At 38.5% G+C, this 25,135-nt stretch overlaps 1 protein-coding gene across 5 annotated transcripts in view; it reads right to left on the reverse strand.

Annotated features, from left to right (window-relative positions):
* Positions 1-25,135, reverse strand: part of lpp (LIM domain containing preferred translocation partner in lipoma) — a 218,183-nt gene that overhangs the window by 66,376 nt on the left and 126,672 nt on the right. The window lies entirely within an intron of this gene.

Genomic DNA, 25,135 nt, shown 5'->3' on the forward strand with positions numbered 1-25,135 from the left:
ATGGCTTGTTTCTTGCTTTCTTCTCTAAAAGTATTTAAAAGAAAAAACTGCAAACCTAGTAATATCGTGAACCACAAAAACAGAAGTAAGGAACTGAAAAACAAATTTGAGATATTTTAGTTAGAACCATGCTCAAGTTATTAAAAGCCTATGAAAAAAATGATTAACCCAAGTAGTTGCCAGATACCGTCCCATCCCAGGGTGCATATTACCAACTGTGAGTCAGACTGCGGTAACCTGACTGGATTGTTTTTTAAATCCTGAGCAAGATATTCTTGGAAAGATCTGAATAACAATACAGCAATAATGGCTTGGGGTATAAAGAATGTTCTTTCCCATAATGCTTAGCATCAAATGTGGTGCAATGGGATTTTCAACAATTATAATTGCAAAGTTTGCCACCTCCTAAAGTCTTGCAAGTAGGTGGATTGACTTCTAATTGCCCTTAGGATCGAATGAGTACGAGGGCATAGCGCCCTGTAATGGACTGGTGTCCCATCCAGGGTCTGTTCCTGCCTCACATATTCCTGGGATAGGCTCTGGATCCTCCAAGACTCTGACCAATCTCATCAAATATGAAGTAACCTTATTCAAGTACATCATACTGATGGCATTATTTTAGTGTTGCAACTAGGATTTCTTTGAGACCCTCTTTGCATCTTGAACCAAGGAGCAATAGAACTCAGCACCTAACAACCCCCTAACCATCTGGGGTTGAAAGGGATCTTGCCCAGCTCTGGTAAATGCAGATTTCCTGCTGCTATAATTGAACATACCTCTGTTAGTCTCTAGCTCTCTACAAAAGTGTGGGGTAGCTGACTGCTCTTTCTGTTTCCACTTCCTGTTTTCCCTCATGGCCATGGATCTCTCGTGTAACAAGAATACAAAGTGTGGACTCAGTGCATCAAATAGCTGTCAATAGTTGATGCCAATAATAAGACAGAAAATGACTGGCTTTACTTTAAGGCACTTTGCACATATTACGTACTGTAGTCTAAACGGAGTGAAATCAATATTTTTGTGTAATAGGTTTAAAAGAAAAAACTTTAGGAGCCTCAGCCTTCATAAGAAAGTGAGACTTAAAGTCACCAATAACAGACACCTTCAGTTTTTTCCCTAAAACAGATTTTTGCAAACAAGTTGAGTGTGAAATTTTTCTGAGCCTCTTTAAAAAAGGCTTTTTGACACATTAGAACAGATTAGGAAAGCCCGTGCAGGGCTCCAGGGCCTGGCTAAATCTGTTCACTTTGCATTTCAAACCCGAGGGGAATCAGGAGTTGTACTTTTCAGCATGGAGGGGCAGCCCCTCCACTCCACAGCTCTTCGTTTCTCCTTTATATGCATCTCTACAACTAGTTAAAGACGGTGAACTTCCCCTCCCGACTTCACTGGGTCAGGTACGGTCACAATAAAAGTGATTGGATTTTTTGCATGCATTTGCAATCCCTCATTATGGTTTGCCACTGTGCCACTGACTAACAGGAAGTGAGACACAATAACTGTCTGAGTGGGTCTGCTGCAGTCGTGCACTCAAGCCCAACCAGGCATGAAGTAATGGGTCTATCTCCCGCTACACCCATTAAACCTCTCTTCTCTTCAATCTCCCGCTCTGCTTCGTATCAGCATTTAAAAATAGGCTGAGATAAGGTACATTAAATATGATTTAAGATGTCTGCCTTAAAATGGACCTCCAGCTGTTTTGAACCCTTGCACGTTTGCAGATAAAGTGCATTTCACGGCTGCAGAGAAATCCTTTGCCTTGACGTCTTTTTTTTTTAACTTCCTTTTCTCCCCCCCCCCCCCCCCCAAGTCATACACAGTCCCCACCGAAAGTATTGGAACATCAAGGCCAATTCTGTTGTTTTTGCTATACACTGAATACATTTGGGGTTGAGATCAAAAGATGAATGAGATTTTCCCCTGCTTTCCGCCCCCCCGATATTTACATCTATATGTGTTAAACAACTTAGAACATGGTATCTTTGGTGACAGGCTGCCTAATTTTTTGGTGAGCAAAAATATTGGAACAGATAGTCTTAAAGTAGAGGACACTTACTATTTGGTGGCACATGCCTTGCTTGCAATAACTGCATCAAGCCGGCAACCCATTAACATCAACAAATTGTTGCAATGTTGCAAAAGTACCGCAGCTTCTTTCAGTAGTTGTTGGTTTCGTGGGGTTTCTCCCTTCAGTCTCCTCCTCAGGAGGTGAAATACATGCTCAATTTGGTTAAGGTCTGGTGATTGACTTGGCCTGTCTAAACCCTTCCACTTTTTCCCCCTGATGAAGTCCTTTGTTGAGGTGGCTGTGTGTTTCGGATCATTGTCTTGCTGCTTGATGAAATTCCTCCCAATTAGATTGGATGCATTTCTCTGTAAATTGGCAGACCGAATGTTTCTGTAATCTTCTGAATTCATTCTGCTGCTACCATCATGAGTTACATCATCAATAAAGATTAGTGAGCCTGTTGCAGAAGCAGCCATGCAAGCCCAAGCCATGACACTACCTCCATTGTGCTTGACTGATGAGCTTATATGTTTTGGATCCTTTCTTTCTCTACATTTTGGCCTTTCCATCACTTTGGTAGAGTTTAATCTTGGTTCCAGAACTTTTGTGGCTCCTCTCTGGATTTCTTTGCAAATTACATTAAGAGTGATTCATTGTTTAAACAATCAATCTAACAGGGCACACCTGGGAAACAAGCAACACCTGTTAGTCACATGTTCCAATATTTTTGATCACTTGAAAAATGGGTAGGTTCAAAAAAAGGTGCTATGTTTTAAGTTGTTTAAGACAGCTCTGATCTATCATCTCATGTCTTCAGTGTATACTTTCAGAAGGGACTATGTTAAATTATTCACCCCCCCGCCAATTTTATAGCACTTTTAACCATAGGTATTATCACAAAGCATCTTTACAGAAATCCAGGTGTAGATTTAGTTCCTTAATGTGTATGCCGGAAAACAGTGGCAAAAAAAAACTCCTTGAGCCGCTATGAGTAGGAACGAGATGCAAAAGACTTCTGGGAGACATTAGACAGTGAAATTATAAACCATTACAGTGCGCTTAACTGTGCTAAATGTGTTGAAAGGATGTTCAGTGCGAGTATATTGTGAATAAGATTCCTGGAATGAGAACAGAACAGTCATAATGATTGCACCAGCAGTTCTTAGGTTCAGATCTACAATATCCAGGTGAGATTATTCACTAAAACAAGGCGGAGAATTGGGCATAAACTTTTTTTTTGTGAAGTGTAAATCTTTTGGTTGTCCATGTAGGACTAAACTTGGCAGCAGAAAGTGTCACAAGTGCAGAATGTTCCAAACAGAACATCAGAGCATCAGGATGTAGCGGTGTCAGGCGTTTCTTGTGCATTTGACAGCCATAAATCTTCCCAGCATATTACTGCATACTGTAGCCCACACTGACACCTTTAAACCCTCTAGCTCTAACTGCAAATAACAAAATAACAGCTTTCTTCAACAGTGTGAATCTGTAACACACCAACTAATCCGGTAATGATTATCAACTTCTATGCGACGCATAAACTTCATGCTTTCTTGGCCATGCTGTGTTCGGGTGCACTGGCCCTTCCAGCCATTCATTCACAGCCGAGATTCATCTAAATCGAGGTAAACTTAATAACCTGCTCAAATCACACTCGAATCCTTTGCATTCATATCACAGGTCCCTGTTCTCCACTCTAAACCTGATTTGCCTGAGTGCTCGAAAAATAAGAGCAAATGAAGAACCGCGCGAAAAGCCGAGTTCCGTCTACGAGGTAAAAACGCAGAGTGGAGATGAAATTGAGGGTTTGGCATTAAGGACACTTTGATGTGCTCATCCGGAGAATAGTGGTTAGATCTGAATCTGTCGTCATTTTCTCTCTCCAATAATGGGCCTCCTTTGAATCAGGTAAGCAGAGCCATGGCGTCACGGCGAGGCTGTAATTGTGACTGAAACGCATATGGCTGCAATCATGACACTGTCCATCAAAGCCATTCTTTTCCGCAAAGACTTTCATAAAGATGATTGGAGTGGGAGTTGTTTTCTTTTCTATGTCTAAAGTAAAGCTCCATCTAGAACGCTTTCATGTCCTCTCTTTCTTTTTTCTTCTTCCTTGTATATATATATATATATATATATATATATATATATATATATATATATATATATATATATATATATATATATATATATATACACACATACATATATATATCATTCCACATATCTATGATCTCTGATAGTTTCACAGAAAATGAAGAAAGCATCAGCTGTCTATTTCAGACGGACGTGCGACTGTGAATGAGACATCAAAAGGTGTAAAAGGAACACAAAGCTCCAGTACGTGATCAAATCAGAATGAAGGCTCTCACAACCCAAACCTCATCAGGTCGAAAATCTGAAGGCAGATGTAACGTCTGAAAAGAGTCTGGAAGGAAAAAAAACTTGAATCAAAAAAAAAAAAATTCCAAAAGTGTACAGAAAAAAAAAAAAAAAAAAAAAAAAACCTTGAATCCATATTGAACTGTTGAAAGTTTCTTTTTTTTTTTCTTCCCCAATACAAACGGTGCATGAAGTGGACAAAATAAGTGCAGGTACTTGAGCCCTAGCATATGTGCTTCCAGTTTCAGCAAATCATTAAGTCATTTTGAAGCTTTGCAATGAATAAGGCATTATACTACCAATTCTCAAACCTTATTTTATATTTAAAGCCAAGTCAATTCAAGTTGTTTTATTTGAAGAAAGCATTGAACTATAGACATGGTCACAAAGCAGCTGTACAGATGTTGCTCAGAGGACGTAGACTGACGAAAATATCCTTAATGAGCTAGTCAGACACAAGAGTGAGGGGAAAAAAATTATAAAATCCCTGTGACAAGATGAGGAAGAAACCAGGAACCAGACTCAAAAGGAAACCCATCCTCTTTTGTGTGTCACTGGATTGTACAATTACTAATCATTACTCTTCAATGACTGTACACTGTAAAACCCTGTTGTAAAGCAAACTATTCAATCATTTAAAAAATAAATGTGCGAACTTGCCAAATGTGAAACATTTAAAATAAATGAATAAAAAATAAAATTAATAAAAAATACCCAACTTTTTGTTCTATAGTGGCTTTCGTGTGGTTTGTCAGTTTATGATTGATTGCCTGACTCACTCTCATTCTGAGGCGATGCAACTGTGCTATCCTCGGGCTCCATGTAGGCCAGTTCACACCAGACTCATTTCGTTTCTGAAGCCTTTTCTTTTTTTTTTGGACGTGTCATGCAGCAGTTACGCTTCCATTTTAACAGGCACGTCGGTCCACACCAGCTGTGTAAAACACGAGCCATTGCATCACGCTGCACTGTGCTGTGATTGTTGCTGTCTCTAGTATTGTTTTTTGTTTTTTTTTTCACTTGCATGCACAAGGAAAACGTAACCTCCATAGAAATCACACAATCGCATTTTCGATACATCCTGAGCACTGAATACTACACTCACCAGTCACTTTAATAACAATCCATTCAACCAATCATGTGACAGCAACATAATGAATAAAAAAAAATCATGCAGATACGGGTCAAGAGCTTCAGTTAATGTTCACATCAAACATCAGAATGGGGAAAAAGTGTTCAGTGGTTGTTGGTGCCAGATGGGCCGGTTTGAGTGTTTCAGAAACTGCTGATCTCCTGGGAATTTCACACATACAACAGTCTCAGGAGTTTACACAGAGTGGTGTGAAAAACAGAAAACATGCTGTGAGTGGAGGGTCTACAGGCTGAAACACCTTGTTGATGAAAGAGATCAGAGGAGAATGACCAGACTGGTCTGAGCTGACAGGAAGTCTAGAGAAACTCTGATTAGCACTCTTTACAACCGTGGTGAACAGAAAAGCACATTAAAACTTGAGGTGGATGAGTTACAATAGCAGAAGACCACTCTGGGTTCCAGTTGGAAGCATTAAGTACAAGTATGTACATCCACCATTAAGAGTCCTACATCGCCTTGACGTGAATGGCTATCAAGCAAGGAAGAAGCACCTACTCCAACATACACAAGTTTGCAGGTGATCGCCAGCCTTTTGGAAGAGTGTTCTCTAGTAAGAAAAAGCAGAAGTGTAACTTTTTAGCCATAATGATCAGCGCTATGTGTGGAGGAAAAACAGTGTGACTTTTCATCCAAATAAAACCATTCCAAATGTGAAGCATGGGGGTGGCAGCTTCATGTTGTAGGGATGTTTTCCTTGAAAAGGGACTGGTGCACTTCAGTAAATAGATAGTGTCACGAGGACGGAGAATTATCAAGAGATAATGAAGCAACACACCAAGACATCAGCCAGGATGTTAAACCCGAGTCTACCACCGGGACAATGATCCTAAGCATACCTCCAAAGTTATAACAAAATGGCTTAAAGACAACAAAGTGAACGTATTGGAGTAGCCATCACAAAGCCCTTACCTGAATCTCATAGAATATTTGTGGACTGAACTAAAAAAGCATGTCTGAGCAAGGAGGCCCACAAACCAGTTACAGTACACCAGTTCTGTCAGGAGGAACGGGCAAAATTCCAGCAAAGTATTGTGAGAAGTGTGCGGAAGGCCCCAAGCATTTGATTCAAGTGCAAACAATTAAACGCAATCTCACCAAACACTAACAAAATCTCACCGACTCAAAATCTGTTATAGTAAATAAAAGCTGATAAAAACATGTCTCTTAGCTATTATTTTGAAACGTCCTCTTATGGAAATGAAGCAGATACCCTAATTGGCTTAACACATGAAATGTATGATAACATGAAATATCTGGATGTATGAAAAATTGAGTTTGAATGTCTTTAGCCTAGATTTACAGTATGTAAACCTCTGGGGTGTGTGTGTCTGAGAGTGAGTGTGTGTGTGAGAGAGGGCGGGAGGGGGGGGGCTTCTTGCAAAGTTGTAAACCGCAGTTCTGACTACAATATGTGTAAGTGTGCATACAAAATCATCATTTCTGCTAAGCGGTGCAGGAAGATCATCTGAAAATCACTACTTCTAACGTTATGGTTTGCAAACTATCTTGTATGATCTCGAACACAGAACTCCACAGCTACTATAATAGTAACACAGATGTCCGTTTACCTATTACTGAGCATCCTGAAGTCTTTCATTCCTCTAATATCACAACAAGTTGCAGAGATGACATATTTTCATTTATTTATAGTTACATTTAATACTGTGGAATGTCTGCAAAACAAGTTAGTTCCTCTCATCACTTAAGTTATAGTAACTAAACTAAGTAAACAACCGCTCCCTCACCATACCTTCTTTTCTCTCTATTGAAGGTAATAGACTAAAAATAAATAAACTAATTTTATTTAAAAAAAACAAAAACAAACCAGCATGCTATGTTAATGAGAAACAAAAAAAAGGGCAAAATCTTCTGTCTTGTAGCGAAAAACATCATCAATGATTAGATGTCTTCTTTGGTTAAAACCGCATGTTTCGATTATGTGCACTATCTGCTACACAAATCCCTCTGAATTAACTACAGAATCAATAACGTGTTAGAACGAGACCATTCGCATCAACCTGTGATATAAATGTACAACTGCCGCTATTATCAGAGCTGCTGTTGTAGAAAATGAATCCACACCTTCTGACCAATCAGATTTGAGAATTCAACAGCGTTGCGGTATAAACGTTGGATGCACATGGTTGGATGGAGTGCTTATGGCAGAACATGCTTGCACTTTTGTACGAGAAGGTATCTCATTACATGAATGTTTATGTTATGTTTAGCGACTTATAAACACAGAGCTGTTAAAGGAGCTGGCAGCGATACCTGTACTGCAGAACTGATCAGTGCAAGATTGTTGTAGCAAGAACAAAATGAGCGAGTGATTAGCGCTCAGGACTGTTCCTCTGTGACTGCTGACTGGATGGTCCATGATCTTGCCATACACACTTCACCTACACAAGTGCACATGCACGGTCCCTGCTTTTCAAACTCTCTTAACTGTAAGGTCTTTTTAATCCCTGTTTCTCTTTTCTATCTTTAGATCTTTGATTTGATGTTGCTTGCCATCAGTCTTTCTGGAAAGATCGATACATTCTAAAGGGATGACATTTAGATTCCTTAAAGCCTAATTAACTCCTATTCGCTTATGATGAGTTAATCAGATGATATTAGTAAATGTAGTTTTTTTCCTGAAGCGGTGCTACTGAGCGTACAGAACGTCGCTTTTTGCGATGTGAATTTCATCCTGCTGTTATTTCTTTTGTACATAACAGGATTAGGTCTGAGAGCAGCATCCCTGCTGACTACACCCATAAGCAGGCTAAAACTCTCTACTTCCTGTCTCGCTGAATGACGAGAGGAAATTGGAGGAAAGAAAGTCTGAAAGACTGGAAATAGATGTTCGTACTGTGTCACACATATAGACAGTGTTTGAAGAGAGAATTGTGAATCACTCTACTCTTAAACATTAGAGATACTGAATCGTGAATAGGTGCAGCGTTTGCACCGGTATGTCACATTAGTTAACACGACTGCTGTTTCAAAGCAAACTGTTTCTCTCGGAACAGGACCGACTGTAAAATCCCAAAATGACACACGCCAAAGTGAATCCTGGAGAGCCGTAACAATGTTTACTCTAGTGAACAGTGTGTATGTATTATGAAGACTTTTAGAGTCTACTAAACAAGTGTTGAAAGGGTGAACACACTATATCTCAGAGCACTGACTAACCAGAGCCACCAACGGATGTGTTTTGACTTCACTTTAAATGAATAAAATACAGAAAACAGACTTAGCTCCAGTTTATAGATACATTCATCGAGCATTTTATCAAGTTCACTTGCCATGTAGGTCACATTGAAGGTATTTACTGATTCTATGCGGAATTTGTCAAACCTCCCTAATTTGTCCACTAATGGAAATGGACCAAGGCGGGAACACCACTGGCCAGATGTTATGTGGTAGTGGACCATTCTCAGCACAGCAGAACACTGATGTGGTGTTACACTGGTATGTGTGTATCACGCACAGGTACATTACTGGAGATTTTACACTGAGTACACTGGGGCAGCTGTGGTTCAGGTGGTAGAGCGGGTTGTCTACTAATCGTAGGTGGTTCGATCCCTGACCCACATGTCTCACATGCTGAAGTGCTTGCTTGGGCAAGATGCTGAACCCCAAGTTGTTCATGGTGGCAGACTAGAGCCTTGCATGGTAGCTCTGCTGCAGTGGGCAGTGCTCTGGGAAGTGGTGGCTCTGTGGTTAAAGACTCTGGGTTACTGATCAGAAGGTCAGGAGTTCAAGCCCCAGCACTGCCCTTGGGCGAGGCCCTTAACCCTCAATTGCTCAGTTGTATAAATGAGATAAATGTAAGTCGCTCTGGATAAGGGCGTCTTCCAAATGCCATAAATGTAAATTTTTGTATTATTCTCCGCTTGATATATCACTTTGCTTGTATTTCCTCATTTGTAAGTCACTTGGGATAAAAGCGTCTACTAAATGAATAAATGTAATGTAATGTAAATGTAAGTATGTGCGCGAGTGTGAATGGGTGAATGAGAAACATGAGTGTAAAGCGCTTTGTAGAACTGCTAAGGTTAAAAAGCGCTATATAAGTGCAGACCATATTCCATTTACACTCACTGGCCACATTATAAATGAAGGTGTACAGTTAGGAACTACAGCTCATCATTCCCCATGCACTATCTATGTTAATCAGAGTCAGTTCATGAACATAGCACTGCTGTTGGCTGGATATATTTGAGCTGTTTCTCAAAAGCCACTGAGGTCCTACAAAACTCGAGCAACACTGCTGCACTTCATACACTCGTACCAACACAACACATACTACTATGACGTGGTCATGCTGAGAATGGTCCACTATCGAAACCATATCTGGTCAGGTCTTGTCCTACAGCATGGTGGTCCCTGTACAATAATGAATGGGCTGTGTTGGAAAATAATCAACAACAAGGTAAAGTGATGTGGACTGTCATGAAGCAGGGTTACTCTTACTACTCCAAAAACAAACAATCAATCAAACAAACAAACAAACAAAAAAAACCCCTAGCACATCCCAAAGAGTTTTATTCCTCTTATACCCCAGCAATTCGACAATGCTTACATTTAAAAAAAAAATGTAATTAAAGAATGAGACATTGTGATGTTTAATTGCTTTTGTTACATTAAATGAGGAAAAATTACAAAGCACATCATCCACTTGTGAGTGTCTTGAAGACACTCACTTGGCAGAAAACTATGACCCTAGCAAAGCACTCTCACTGGAGACTCCTTCCAAGACTCCTTTTTGTTGTTAAATAACTACACTTTTTTTTTTTTTTTTTTAAAGGAGTTTATTACTACATACAGCAACTAGAATCCTTCACAATTCCTTGTGAGTCAGCTGTTACCACAGAAAGGATAACTTATTAGAACAAGCATGCTTACCTAGAGTATACCTAATAAACTGTGTGTGTGAGTACTGCCAAAATTAGTAACAGTTGTGCCTGTAAAGTTTAAAAAGAGTATAGTGAGATGAGAATGGAATTGAGAGAATTCAATTAGAGGAGATTTCCCATGGTCTACAGCTAGCCAGCCAGTGAATGGATTCCTTAATTACAATTGAGAGACAAAGCACAAATTAGAAACAGGGGACTAGTTTAAAAAAAATGGAGAAGAGATTTCTCAAAGACTGATGTTCTTCGACTAAAGAGGATGTCAGATTCTTTAAACAGCTTTCAATAATTTTAGTCAATAGTTTAGTGAAATCCTTTAGTAGGTAATTTGGTCCAACAGTGAAATTAGGAAAGGAAGGATTCTGGGATTGTGTGTGTGGAGTGAAAAAGGTTCATGGAGATTCCCAAATTAGTAGTATGGAACTTTCAAGCACACCATGCTTCAAACTAGCTTCACTGGGATATACTAAGTTAAAGTTTAACAATATGTCCAGAATGCTTTTTACACTCTGGAGATTATATATTATTATATATATTATATATAATAATATTCCTTGTTTACATAGGTCAAGATATGAAAGTGATATGACTGAATAGCGACATTATCATTAGTGATTAGTTCATAGCTATAAATAAGATTTGAAATGCTTATGTTTTGTTTCATAGAGAAGCAAACTTCTAAACTGTTATGAAGCAGAGGAAAAACCTTCATACTTCTCTGTCCAGTCACCTTTAAAACATTCTGCTTTTGCCATAGACTTTCTTTTTATAAAGGTATGTCATCACTTCACTAATCAGACCAGAGAGGCTAAAACATTTTTGACTCATTAAAATATTCGCTGGTTCCACATCAAAACTGCGGTCCACCAGTTGATGACCCCTGACCTACACTCTAAACAAGTTATTTTTCACCCTTTAAGTCAGTGACAGGTGTCTATTTACACGCTAAGCTCTGATTAACGCCACAGGAATAAACCTGTGTAGCTGCCATGAGACCATCAAGTTGTCTAGAGACCAAACATAAGCTGCACACAATGCATTTATAAATGTGAGGTCATCAATACATATTTGTTGACAGAGTATTGACGTAGTATTACAGCTCTCTCCATGCTAAATACTAAACAAAGGACAAAATCGGTCAAAGACTCCAGATCTCAATTCTAACACCAAACATTCTAATTTCTATGTCATCAAGAATTGTAAAGCCCTTCTTTGGCCTCATAAACACTCGAGTGAGGCAAATTCCCTGCCTGATGCAAATAGTGACCCATGAGATTACATATTCACTTTTAATCCACAATGAAAGGTTTGCGCTCTCCTTCTATTTTTCACCCTCTTTCATTCTGTTGCTGTTTCGAAATGCAGAAAGCATTGGAAATGAAGCTGACTGTATCAGAGAAACACAGCAAATCTGCATGAGGAGAGAGGAAAAAAATAAATAAATCAATATTTCATCTAGAATACTGTATACCAACTTCTCCCTCAGTGCAAATCAAACAGACTGGTCATTAAAATGTTTGACTTTAAATGTACTTTTAAAGCCTCTTGGTGAGAGCAAAGGTGATGAATTACATAAAGCCTACATATTGGCCTGGTGAAAAGTTTCCTGTTGAGGAATGAGGTTGGAGGCTCTCTAATTCACTCAGGAAAACTTCAATTATTTGCTTACTTTTAAAAAAAAAAAAAAAATGCAGTAGTCCAATTCCAGGCTACTTTCACTTAGTGGTGTGATGCACTAATCCAGTTATATCCACCATGGCACTTTCAGTGCTATAGAAGTACGTTGTAAGTGGTGGCTCAGCAGTAAATAAGTATCTGCTAAATAAACAAATGCAAATGTAACTATGATAAATGTGCATCTGGATCATGTACTGCATGATGTATGTTAGATCTGTACATTTAATGAGCAAAGAGGTGCTGATTGTTTTTCTTCGTCAAAACTGTAACAGGGACAATAATGTGTCTGTTTGACTACGAGGTATAAATATACAGTACTATAGAAAAGCAAAAAATCTTTTCAAAAAGAATGAAATGAAAAAGTTGAACTAGACTCCAACGACACTGACAGAGATGCCTCCGCTGCCAAAAAGTCTAGACCTTCTTTTTACTCATTTATATGTGAGAACTACTTAAAATATAAAATAATTAAAATATACATTAAACAGGAAGGAAGCTACTGAAGAAAAACTATTTCACACATTTGACCTTGCTGTGACCATGACCCTGTTTGGATCAATTCCAAAATCTAATCAGTTCATCTACTGGTTGCAGTGATAATTCTATAGAAATCCTACAAACATTTAACCACTCATGCTGCGCTAACGAGAATCGCAGATGAGCAGATAGCCTCAACGACAACCTGAAAACATAATGCTTCAATCACCTGGTGGTGGAGGCTTAAAAAAATATCATTCAAAAGTGCATTTAGGGGAAACAGTGCTTGTTGTGACCATCGTTTGCATTTTAAACCGCATCGCTTCTCTTATATTAAATAACTCAATGGCTAAATGATTGAATGAATACATCAATTAATATATGAATGGATACATGAATTAGCAAATGAAATAAAAATCCATGGAACTTGCAGAACCTGCCCCAGTTGGCCCTTACTTACTTCTGTCTCTGCATGAAATCATCTAAAAAGCGGTCTATTATTTAATATGTTACTTTCTTATTGAGATATTTTTGCTAGTTCAATGAATGTAAAAATGAACATTTTTATAGGGTTATTCTTTTCTACTGACAGACTAAAGCAAAAATAATGTCAAAGGCAAACGTCCAAGACAAAAATTAGAGATGACTTTTGGACAACGCTGTAAATCTTAGCACACTATGGGCTATTTATACGCATGCTTTTAGCATTTATTTAGACTGGAACGCTGTCACACTAAGAATTAAAAGAGGCACTACTGATTTACACTTTCGCACCATTACATAAGCTTTTGTGGGAGTGTCTTTCTCTCTGTGTAAGATGATTGAAATGAACCACACCTGATTAGAACTAGTAGAATAATCATGGCTATGTTTAAACAACGATGGCGATAAAAAAAAAAAAAAATTAAAAAAAAGTGTTCAAAAAACTTATTTGGAGCTGCAAATCAAACAGAGCTCTTAGACAGCCTTAGACAGCACAGGTGTGAATTTCCAAAATCCCAATAATCCACATCAATCAGAAGGCTATAAGTAAAAAGGAACAGCTCAGTAAACTAATGGTTGGGGTGGGATGGTTAAATGTTGGTGTTTGATAGTACACAGTCAGTTTGAAGGCCAAGCTCAGTTACAATAGTGACGTGCTTCCCATCTTTTCTGTGAAAGAGAAGTGAACCTCAGGGAGACTTCAGCTTCAGCTGATATTTTCCCTGTATTCTTCTCTCAACAGCCCGATGAGAGCCTCTTTTGTGCTCGGCTCCTTTACACTTTTCCTAAACAGTTTAGGATTTTGGGGGAAACAGTAGCGGTTTATTGAATGGGAGCGTGGGTGGGCATGAAAGCCAGAGTTTATATGCGGGAGAGAGAAGAAGAGAGAGAAAAATCAAACAAAGCCAAGAAACATGGGGGTTGATGATGGCGTTACATCATCAAAACAGAAACCTGAAACCATTTACATGTCAAACAAGGCTATATCAAGTCATAAAAACAAAATCATACAAAAGCCCAAACTGACACACGAAAAAAGTAAACGTAATTATAGTAATTTGCAAAACCTCTGCTTATGGATAGATGAGAGTCATCACTCATGAAGTGAAAAGAGGAAAATAGAAAAAGAAGAAAATGGCTGTGAAATTCTGTGTTTTCATGTGGACATAAAAAATATCAGAACAAAACTGGTAGGTGTTTTGGAACAAACTATTTTTCTAATGAATGGGGAAAAAGACAAATATTTGAAAAACAATGCTTACAACAAGTAAGATACAGATTAAAACGAATACCACAAAAAACATCCCATGACATTTGAGTTCAAATCAAAATAGCTGTTTCAGAACTTTTTGCCCCTGTATCTTAGTGTTATGTACACAAACACTACAGTATATCTGATAAAAGAAATTGTTTTGGATATATTTTTTAATTTGATCTGAGGAAATGATTAAAAAAAATTTTTTTTAAGATGAACTTAACCCAATCCTCTCTAAAACCATATAATATTATTGGCACCCTTAGTAAGTATGAGCAAAGGCAGCTGTGAAAAATTGTCTTGTATTGTTTGTCTTATACTGTATTGTTTAATCTTTTGTTCAAAAAAATTCACAAAAATACTCTGCTCTCATGGATATCAAACAATTCTAAACACAACACAGAAAAATACACAAAAAATTGTTAAATGTGTGTGCCACAATTATTGGCACCCCTATGAATTCATATGAGAAAAATACATTTGAAATATATTCCCATTGATATTTGACATTTTTTAGCACACCTGGGTGACTAAGAACAGGAAATTGTTCAACCAAGACTTTCTGTTTCAGAGGAATATAAATATGAGGTAATACATAGGCCAAATTCCCTTAGCATTCATACCAAAGGGTAAGAGCAAGGAATAGAGCTGTGATGTGTGGAAAAAGGTTGCTGAGCTTCACAAAATGGGAAGTGGCTATAAGAAAATAGCACAAGCATTGAAAGTGCACATTTCCACCATCAGGGCAATAATTAAGAAGTTCCAGTCAATTGGAAATGTTATGAATCAACCTAGAATTGGACGTGTGTCTATATTGTCTCAACACACTGTGAAGAGGATGGATCGAGTGGCCACAAATTCTTCAAATGGGATCGGGTTCTATGGTCCAATAGATAAAACCAAAATAGAGCTTTTTGGCAATAAACACCAGAGGTGGTTTTGGCACACAGAGAGAGGTAGCCATATGGAAAAGTACCTCATGCCCACGGTTAAATATGGTGGTGGCTCTTTAATGTTTTGGGGCTGTTTTTCTTCCAGAGGACCTGGACATTTTGTTAAGATACATGGCATCATGGACTCTATCAAATATCAACAGATATTAAATGAAAACCTGACAGCCTCTGCAAGAAAGCTTAAAATGGGCCATGGTTGGATCTTCCAGCAGGACAATGATCCAAAACATACATCAAAATCAACACAAAAATGGTTTACTGACCACAAAATCAAGATCCTGCCATGTCCATCCCAGTCCCCTGGCTTGAAACCCATAGAAAACCTGTGGGGTGAACTGAAGAGGAGAGTCCACCAGTGTGGACCTCCAAATGTGAAGGATCTGGAGAGATTCTGTATGGAGGAACGTCTCAGATCCCTTACCATGTATTCTCCAACCTCATCAGGCATTATAGGAGAAGACTCAGAGCTGTTATCTTGGCAACGGGACGTAGAAAAAGTATTGACTAAAAGGGTGCTAATAATTGTTGCACACCAATTATTTAACAAAGATTTTTTTTTTTGATAAACCTGTGTTGTGTTTGCAATTGTTTGATATCCATGAGAGCAGAGTATTTTTGTGAAATTTTTAAACAAAAGATCAAATGGTTGGACAATAAAGACAATTTTTCATAGCCTTCTTTGCTCATATTTACCAAGGGGGCCAACATTAGTGGAGGGCACTGAATTACTAGTACAATCTCTTCTGCGGTCATCTTTTATCCCCTTTGCCATATTGCTGCATTGGCACACTTAATTATTCACATAAACATTGTATTTGAACCTCAGTGAATAGCTTAAATTAAAATGTTCACGCTCATAAGAGAGGTCACAACAGTCTCATTACACTGGAGGTTTCCAATCTCAAGCCAGCGTTCATGACTGTAATTGCAGTTCGTTAAGAGTTTAGATTAGCTCAGGGCTGACCTGCTATTATTGTCTTTCTTTCTCCCCCCCCCCCGACATATCATTATAAGTACATTTAACTCCTTCTACCATACATTTTATAATAAGTGTATTAATATCAGAAAACCACTGAAAGAAAGTGTTATAGTAAGTAAAATCAGATCACTTTCATCTATAAAAACCACACTTCCACTGTAAGACCATTAGATAATGAGAGGTTGTGGCTTTTGAATGTACTGTCCTAGTTGTAGCACAATGGGACTCCGAGAGTCTCATTTATTCTCCTCGTTAGTTCTCACCAAACAAGTGTAATGAGTACAGACACTTCTCTGCTGAATCAAACATACACATATACACGAGAAAAACCTAGATAGCTGATGACATAATTCAGCACATTAGGTCAACAGACTGGTGCTCCACACTGCGAAATGCTGTCTATGGATGAAATGGAAAAATATTATACAGCAGAAATGAAGAGATGTGCTCTGTTTTTCTTTAACAATGCACAATTTAAGTGTAGTAGCGAGAACTATAATTTATTTATTTAAATTTAACTCTGCAACAGAGACCTAGAGAAAACACAGATTATCCAAGCCCATCAAATTTTGAATGTGAATCCCTGTAAACTTCTGCTCTCACAGCTTTAGCCCTTATGTTTAGGCCTTAAAAATAGAAGGAAAGCCACGGCTTTATCTTTTCCTAGGTATAGCTCAAATTTTTACAGTGGTTTCTACCGTCTCATATGAGACTGTGTAAAAAAAAAAAAAAAAAAGCCAGACAGTGTACACCCACAGGAGACAAACTTTGTGGTTGTCACACACCCACAAGAGACAAACTTCATGTGACTCAAGTATCTGCAGAGGTGGGAAAAGTCCAGCAAAATTACATTTGAAATCTTACTTAATTCAGTAATGAGATTTAGATGAAGAGATTAGTACTGAGTCAAATTCAACTTTAGTCCAAAAGAGTCAGCACTTAAACGTTCTTTTGATGTACACTTGTAAATGATGGCAAGACAGTTTTTTTTTTCATGGATTTAAAAAAAACAACAACAACAAAAAAACAAGTTAAAATCAGTGCATGTTCCTGGGGGGGGGGGGGGGGGGCCTGGGAGGCTGGGGGGGGGCTTACTGTTGCGCAGCACATGGGGTGGTGGAGCTGTGGCTTTAGTAGTGCACCCTTGGTCCCTAATTGTAATGGACTGCACTTATATAGCGCTTTTATCCAAAGCACTTTACACTGTGTCTCATTCACCCATTCACACACACACCAGTGGTAGCAGAGATGCCATGCAAGGCGCTAACTTGCCATCGGGAGCAACTTGGGGTTCAGTGTCTTGCCCAAGGACACTTCGGCATTTGGAGTCATGTGGGCCGGGAATCGAACTGCCAACCCTACGATTATTGGACAACCCGCTCTACCACCTGAGCCAGAGCCGCCCAATTGTGGTCCCTAATTGGGGCTTAGTGGTTACCACGTTTGCCTCAACTTCAGGGTTGGGGGTTCAATTTCCGCCCTGTGAGTTCTCCCCGTGCTTCGGGGGTTTCCTCCAGGTACTCCGGTTTCCTCCACCAGTCCAAAGACATGCCTTGTAGGCTGACTGGCATTTCTAAATTGTCTGTAGTGGGTGAATGTGTGTGAGAGATTGTGCCCTGTGATGAGTTGGTACCCTGTCCAGGTTGTCCCCTGCCTTGTGCCCAGAGTCCCCTGGGCTAGGCTCTTATGTAGGATAAGCAGAACAGAAAATGGATGGATGGATTCTGAACTAAAGCTGACCTGCAGTAAGCAGGAAAAGGCTATGGTCACAGTGACCTTCACAATCCCTTGCAATGCATCACACAGTGTACAAACCAATGTGGTTTAGTTTGAATCAAAAGGAGCCGGGAAAAAAACCCCAAGATGCGCTTCAATACTCTCAAGCTTTTTACTCAGGGAAAACATCAACAAAACTCAGAGTTTAATTTTCATTCCTTTTAAGAGCTAGCGCTTTGATTGTGCCGTTTCATATGTGGCATAATTTGCATGCACAAATAAGCAGTTGCAGCTCTTTTCAAGGACAGTGCCTCTCGGAGTGATCCGAAATTGAAGCTACGCATCATCCTTGACATTGACTGGCTTACTAATGTCAACAACAACAAACAGCCACCAATCACCACACAATAACGTGCAACCGAGCAATGGCACTTCATCTCGCTTTCACACAAAACAACATTCACAAATGCTGATACAATTTGGACAAACAAATCTTGCATGACAATTTCTATAAAGTCAGACGAGGGTTTCCTTTTTTCCAAGAAACACCGTGCATTCTATGTTCTCTCAGAATTCGGATAATGACGTTTATACCCCAGTGCGGCTGAATGCTCAATTCTGATTGGTCAGAAAGTGTGCATTATTTTCATATAATAGCACTGCTCGGAAAGTAGTTCCAGCAGTAACATGAACGAGGTTAATATTAATGTGCTCATTCTAATGCGTTATCGTTTCTATAGTAACAACTCATACACAGGCAGTCCGTACAGGATTTCACAGAGTTTTATTTTGGTGATTGTTGTGGCCAAAAAAGCTCGACTGTGCCGCATTTTATTTATTTATTTTTTGCAAAGCAACTTTTGCTGCGAATACTGCGGAATTTATGCGATCGCAAAATCCTGGAGGGACTGCACAGGGACTTGTGTGATGCACACTTCACACAATCTAAGACTAATAATAAACTGATTTAAAAAAAACCCTCTTGTTTAACAAGGTAAAATATATAATTGATGATGTGGTGACATTTTTTTTAGAAGACACTTATTTGATGTTTATGGAAGGAGTCTCTGTTGTAAGCACTTTGTAACAGTCAAAGTTTCACAGCACAGGAAATTCTTCAGGACAGACTGTGTTTTGAGAGAGAGAGAGAGGCTGGTGAGAGAAAGAATGTTTATCGCAGCTATAACATGCAGTAGGTGAGAACAGGCACTAACTTTAAGCAACATTAAATCTAACTATAAACACGTTAAAATGTGTGACGTGTCATTCATCAGTAAATTAAACACTGTAATCGTTGCGGTATAAGTGGAATAACACACTCCAGACCATGATGTTATACAAAAATAATCTACTTTAGGGGATGCGCATTATTTTTGTACAAGAGCACGGTCTTAAGTGTGTTACTGTTTACCTAGTACAGCAAGCCAATCTGAATAATGTCTTTGAAATAAGGAACAAGACGTTTAAAAAGCAATGTCTTCTGAGAAAATGCTATTTTCTACAATATTGTAATAAGGCATTGAAAATGAAGTGTGATCCCCTTAACAAGTCTGTTTCTCTGAACAACTAAGTGAACTGATAAGACGACACTATACCAAAAAACTATTGTAGCACATCCCATATAATAACATTCATAGCAGCTTGACAGAATCATGATTTCAAGGACTTGAACATTGGTTTTAATTCAAAATAATCATCAAAAAGGTGAAGAAGCCCCCCAAAAATGAAGTTATTCATATTCTTGATGGCAGTGAAAAAGTCCGGATTATAAACTTTGAGTTCGTATCATCACTTACTTCATAACTATAAACAATCAGTCTCTCACTAGTCTCATGACAACAAATAAGACAACAAATACAGCTTGTCTTGTTACAGAGAAACGAGAACGGGCACATGTCTGTCCTGTAGACTTTCCCAAGGTACTTGTAAAACTTTTAAAAATAAATAAATAAGTAAGTAAATAAATAAATAAATAAATAAATAAATAAATCTGACACTGGAGACTCCTTCCGTAAAAGTTAAGTAAACGACTCCCTACAGAAAAGTTCATCATTCCAATAATTACACACGTTTTCAAAAATCTGTTTAAGAGGAGCATCTTCTAAACAAGCAAGTGAATTAGTCATTGTTATAGAAATTATATGACATTAGAATGCATTTATTAACTTCTTCTGAATTATAGCTTGAATTAATGTCAGAGCTGCTGTTATAGAAAATTAATCAACACCTTCTGACCAATCCGATTCGAGAATTCAACAGCACTGTGAGATAAAACTTAATAATCTCCGTCAACCTAGGTATCAAGTTTCAAAATAAAACGAGTATGGATGACCTTTTAATGACCTTTTCATTACTTACTGTCACGCCAAGGAGGAAGTAAACTAAAACAAACTGGAGTGTTTTGATATGTGTAAAAAAAAAAGTCAGAGGCTGAGATGCTAATGGATTCTATTTTTATTCCCGATTCAAGAAACACTTCCAGGTTCTCCAAACAGAGCTGTGCTGAGTGACTATACTGATCACATCGAGCTGAGAACGGAGAGCACTAATCTGGATTAATTATACAAGCATTAGGTCAAAGCTTCAGCTACTGGGCCTGCGAGAGATTAAAGTAGTGAAGAAGCACTGCACTTATGTTCTTGAGTGAATCAGTCCCATTATCATGTCACTAATAGTAGGATGACACAGGAGACACTAATGATATATGCTGTCTTTTTTCTTTTTTTTGAGAAGAAATTGGAGAAGCTGAGAAAGAATGGAGAAATTTGTACAGACACTAACTTGGATAACACTTTTCTGTGGCAAGACTGCTTTAGACAAAACTCTATATATACAGTCATGATGCAGCCAATCAAATAAATCTTAACTTATTAACTGAGATTTATCAATCTTTCAACAACATGTCATAACATATCAATCATAACGTATCAATAGAGCTAAGGAATGGACAAAATGACAAAAAATGTATCAATTCTCAAATGCATTTCTACGATATCATAAATAAGCTTGCTCACAAAATGTTAGCAGTGAATGTTGCATTAAAAACATAAATAATAATCCTTTTTATTTTATTTAAATATTAAAAAGCAAATGTATAATACAATTCTTTACATGTTCCTATATTAAACAAATATTAAACAAATATAATGGTTAAGACGTTGGACTACTAATCGGAAGGTTGTTAGTTCAAATCCCAGCACTGCAAAGCTGCCCCTTAAGCCTCAACTGCTCAGCTGTATAAATGAGATAAATGTAAGTCGCTCTGAATAAGGGCATCTGCCAAATGGCATAAGTGTAAAAAAAAAAACATAATTAAAAAAAATTATATATGCAATTTGTATCTTTGAGTCATCTGTCCAGAGCACATTATTCCAAATGGTCTGATCTTTGCCTATATGCTCATTGGCAAAATGTAGTCTTGCTTTAAAGCGCACCTATTATGTTTTTGAAATGTGTCTAATTTTGTTTTAATGGTCTCGGATAATAGGTTTGCGTGCATCCAAGGTCAAAACGTGCTCATAATTTAAATTACAACATCACCTTTTCCCCCTCAGTGTCACAAACGACTCATTAAATGATCCGTTCTAAAGGATTCATTCTAAACTCCTCCTTTCAGAGAGCATACTCTGCTCTGATTGGTCAGATGTCACAGTCTGTTGTGATTGGTCTACCGCTGTCAGCATGTTTCAAAAAGGAAACGCTGACTACCATAACGAGTTTCAGCACCTTCTGTCTGCGAGCAGCCGATGAAGACCAGAGGCGGGGCTTTCTCTTACAAGCCTACATAGGTTAGTACAGTCTGGAATCACTAACGACTCGTTTCAGCTGTTCAGAATCAGTTCCTTCTTTTGGGAGTCCCCTGAAGCACGGGGAGAACCTCCGTGCACACAGGGTGGAGGTAGGAATCGAACCCCCAACCTTGGAGGTACTGTATGAGGCACACGTGCTAACCACTACGGTTGTTCCAATGAAACAAAGTCCTTTTTACACATCAATTCACTTAGCATTTAATAGTAGAAATGTCTTGATTCACTCATATATAATGCTTGGTTAAATTTGCAAATTGAGGTCATTTAAACAAAACTGCTGGTTGATACTGAAAGATGGGGGAAAATTGTGAGCAAATGATGAAATGAGAGAACGAGGAAAAAAAAATACTGTAGACGAAGTGGCTGGATGAATGAAACCCAAGTCAGTGTGTCTCTCTCTCTGTGTGTGTGTGTGTGTGTGTCTGTGTGTGTGTGTGTGTGTGTCACTATGCTTTGAGGGGTCCTGTAACTACTGAATCTTTGCCTTGAGTTATGACAGCTTGCTTATCAAACAGGCCAGATGTGACAGAGCAGTGCACAAAACCAGTTTTCTTCTTCTCCTTATTATTATTATTATCTAACTTTTTCTGAAATCCTGCTATTTTTTTTTTTTAAATGGCCATATTGTATTAAAGTGGAAACAATATGTGGACCCCTAAGACAGAGTTAATTGTCCTAATCAGGAACACACACACTCTTATGCTGCATTCAAATAAAACATGTAACGCGGAATTTCCAACCTCCAACTAAGAAATACTGCCCCCTCAACTCAGAATTTCTACTCAGCACGGTCTCCTCAACCCTGAGTTCAGCAAGTGATATCAAATAAACAAGGCTGCTCACAACATCAACAGTAAACAAAGTAGTACTTCTTACCTTTAAACAAGTTATGCTGCATATACTACCTTAGATCAATCAACATACAGATATATCTTGTTAAATCCAGAACCCTATCTATATAGTTAGCTCTTTTTTGGAGGAAAAATATACATCGCTCATCACAGTTAGCTGGCTAGACTGTTGCTAAGAAACATGCAGTTGTCCAGGGTTCTCCTAGTTCAAATGCTTAAAAGGGCGAAAATGATGCAATTCCCACTTCCAAGTTAAGTTGAGGTAAGAACACAGCATTACACCTAGAGGCAATTTAGTCGCCAGTCCACATAATGGCATGTTTAGGTAGGTTGGAGGAAACCAGAGCGCCAGAAGGAACCCTATATATAGACACGGGGAGAACATGTTAAACTCCACACAGACTGTAATCAAGCGCAGAATCAGCACCATGCAGCCCTTGTATTGACAACTCGTTTGAGAAATATAATTTGACCAACTTGCACCAGAACATCATCGCTAATTAAAAACAAATCGTTCCTGCTAGTGACTTCAGAGCCAACAGGAATGTTTACTATAGTATGAAATTAGACAACTGTTTTTATAAAACAGCTGCATTTAGAACACTTAAGACTTTTTTTTTTGTTTTTCACTTCAGGAGGATTGAGGGCTGCATGTGCAGACTAAACACTCATTACTGATCAGTAGCTATGTCTGGTTTTATTTTGAGGCCTCTTGAGAGCAGTTAATTAAAAAGACCTGGAGACACACAAATAAGAACTGCTTTTATGCTTAAGAAAAAAAAAAAAAAAACTCCTGCAATTCAGTTCAGAGAAAGCTTACTTCCTTAGTAAGTCTCATCAATCTAACAGGTGGGAGTTAGTTGTTCCAAATGCAGCGGCGCTGACTCTAAATGCAATGGCCTACATTCACTGTGTCGAACTATTTAGCAAAGTGCCCTAGGCTTCAACTTGAGCAGTCTCTAAACTTCATTTAACATCTATTAATGATATGGGTCATTATAATTTTAGACTCATAACACTTTCCAAAAATGAGAAATGACTGATACACTTACAAAACATGAGTGCCTTTGTATCTGGAGATTCTTAATCTAATCAAAACGTGTGGATTGATTGATTAGTTGATTGGTGGATTTGCTGACTGACTGAGATGGTGGTTACTTGTCTACCCAAAAGATCCAATATTAGACCCAACTGGGCCAACAAAGAACTTGAGACCAAAATAACCAAAATAATAAGGTTTACATGCCAGTTTTACTGTCTCTGTGGAAAATACGCTAAAGCTCTATACCCTTATATATAGCTGTTTGTAGCACACTGTATTGTGCTTAACAAATAAAATTGACTTCTTTACTTATTTAGTTACTTAAAGTCACCCATACAGCTTCTTTGTGTTGTCCCCCTGAGGGACAGAGTTTAAAACTCTTAGAAATTGTACACAGAAACCCTACACCAGAGGGTTACCCTTTTTCGAGAGGGCTCCAAGTTGAACCCCTTTAAGAAACTAACCCTAAAGTGTTCTAAGACATCAATTTATTTTCCATTGTTCACTGGTTCCCAGTATTTCAAGTTCCAGAAGCCAGCTATAAGGTAACGATGGAAGTTCACCCAACTGCATGGAGTCACTCATCATCAAGACCTCATCTTCCATCCCAACCACCATGGCCACAGGGTCCAAAGTCCAAACCCCGACTCTATTTAGTGGTATTTCTGTAAGCTGGGCTGAGCCAACCATCAAGAAGCGTCTACTGCGGCGTTATCAACTGCCAGACTGTGGTCCAGACACAAACCCAGCAAAATATTTCACATGAACGACCCGAGCACTTTAATAGAGCTGATCAACGTATGGGGGGAAAAAGAAATAAAACTGGCCATAGTTCAGCGAGTCGAGTGTTTTAAACATGAACCTTCATGCCAGATGCTCTGTTGAGGTTTATCCAATCACATGCATTTATGTAAAATATTTAGCTGAAGGAAGTTCATCAGACCAGAGAGAGCCAGAGAGGTCAGAAATGGAAATAGAATCTTTAAAGTTGAATGTACAGAGACGTGTGTGTTTATTTCCCCCGCATCAAATTCAAAACATATGTGACTCAAAGTATGCAAAAATGTTACAGGAGTGGGTGGATATGAAGGTGCGAGATGAAGAAAGGCCCTGGTCTAAATACCCCTGGTTTAAAGCCTCAAGTGATTATAAATGTGGAAACACCCTTATTTATCTCATTCTCTGATATTTATGTTTGCTCTCTTTTGCAGTGCTGTCAGGTTTTACGGTGACTGATGAGCTTTGCTAGTGTTATTGTTATTATTATTATTACTGGGTATTTAGCCTTCTTCATCGATTGTATCATTCCCAGTTTAATGGATTGCTTAAGGACTAGTGTTTGTAGCACCTCCAACTAGTATTTACTACAACCCACATTTTTTTGTGGCTGTTGCTGTTTGTATTGTTTCCAGCGAGATGATCAAAAGCATTCGTGTCACTATCATCTCT

Source organism: Ictalurus furcatus, chromosome 11 (genome assembly GCF_023375685.1).
Source record: "Ictalurus furcatus strain D&B chromosome 11, Billie_1.0, whole genome shotgun sequence".
In the NCBI taxonomy this organism is placed as follows: Eukaryota; Metazoa; Chordata; class Actinopteri; order Siluriformes; family Ictaluridae; genus Ictalurus; species Ictalurus furcatus.